This window comes from Dendrobates tinctorius, unplaced genomic scaffold, assembly GCF_039654945.1.
Source record: "Dendrobates tinctorius isolate UK_male_01 unplaced genomic scaffold, ASM3965494v1 ptg000331l, whole genome shotgun sequence".
In the NCBI taxonomy this organism is placed as follows: Eukaryota; Metazoa; Chordata; class Amphibia; order Anura; family Dendrobatidae; genus Dendrobates; species Dendrobates tinctorius.
Window position 1 is genome coordinate 1,238,403 of NW_027361997.1, and position 1,871 is coordinate 1,240,273.

Consider the following 1,871-nt stretch of genomic DNA (forward strand, 5'->3'; position numbering starts at 1 on the left):
TTGCGTGACTTCTCTGGTAACGTAGATAAGAAGGATTTCTAACAAGCTAAGCATATTCCATGTACTCTTTTTGCAAATGTAGTGTTTTCAACGCCTTTCGGCTCTGCTATTTAAACTCTTAAGAATATTTATTGAGTTAGACAGAGGACGGCCCACACCTGGTGTGGCTGTCATTCTCTCTCCATGTCGGCATGTCCAGTAAAGAAGCATCTTACTTATTCACTTCTGGACGATTTCTAATTGGAAGACAAACTCCCTTGACAGAGACAGCTAGAATGGAGTTGCTGTATAGAGGACGTCCTTATAGACAGTAATGTGTGCACAGAAATCATGAGCCTCAGTGCAGGAACTCCGATCTACTCATCTCTGTAGTGAGACAGCTAGAATGGAGTTGCTGTACAGAGGACGTCCTTATAGACAGTGCTGTGTGCACAGAAATCATGAGCCTCAGTGCAGGAACTCCGATCTACTCATCTCTGTAGTGAGACAGCTAGAATAGCGTTGCTGTATAGAGGACGTCCTTATAGACAGTGCTGTGTGCACAGAAATCATGAGCCTCAGTGCAGGAACTCCGATCTACTCATCTCTGTAGTGAGACAGCTAGAATGGAGTTGCTGTATAGAGGACGTCCTTATAGACAGTGCTGTGTGCACAGAAATCATGAGCCTCAGTGCAGCAACTCCGATCTACTCATCCCTGTAGTGAGACAGCTAGAATGGAGTTGCTGTATAGAGTACGTCCTTATAGACAGTGCTGTGTGCACAGAAATCATGAGCCTCAGTGCAGGAACTCCGATCTACTCATCCCTGTAGTGAGAGAGGTAGAATAGAGTTGCTGTATAGAGGACGTCCTTATGGACAGTAAGGCTACTTTCAGACATCAGATTTCTTTATCCGGCAGGATGCGGTGAAATGCCGGACTACCGGATCCAGCCGGAAACGCTGACACCGGATCCTTCTTTCTGCCGGATATGTTCCTGGCAGAGAAGGTCTTCCAGGCATGTGCAGTGCGAAAAACCGGTCCAGCGTTTGGAAAAAAAAGTTGCATGCAACGTTTTTTCCAGACGCCGGACCGGCAATTCTTGCGGTATCCTGCAAAAGCCGGATGTGCCGCATTGCCATCCGGCGCAATGCGGCGACAATGAAAGTGTACGGGAACAAAGCTGGATCCGGTCGTAACAGGCGCCGGATCCGGCTTTTACATATTTTGCCGCATCGTGCCGGAAAGCAAAAAACTGAAATGTGAAAGTAACCTAATGTGTGCACAGAAACAGGCAGGTAGAATGGCGTTGCTGCTTGGAGCTTGATGTTTTCTGGGCAGGTACACATTTCAGCCTCATTCATTACCATTCTGTGTGCCAGGCTTGTTGAATGGTCTGCCGTAGCACGATGCCCCAAATTCCCTCATCTCTGTACACCTCTTGCTGAATGTGCTCTGCCTCAGGTAATCCACTCCACGGAGTCCATGTTTGTAGTCATTTTCTCCACTCTTGTGCTGTAACATATGATGAATCTGCCAACCTCCTCAGGCGCTACCCACTCTTCAAATTGTGGCGCTGGCACAAACGCGGCAAGAGCCCATCTCTAGCGAACCCCTCTGATGAATCGCGCCATACATGCCATTTTTTACGGTACGAAAAGGGATACAACGAATGCAAACTACTTGCAGAAAAATACAGTTTGCTGGCCGACACAGAAATCATCTGAAAATGCAAAGTTACTATTATTACATTCTTGAGGTTTATTCTATTACAAGCTAAGCAGAAGCAGTGCCCCAGAGTATATATGGCAGCCATGAAATCATAAAGGACTGTAATGTGCCTATCAGCACAGGATCCTCGGGCGGAGTGTGTGGGCGCTGCAGCAGCTGCT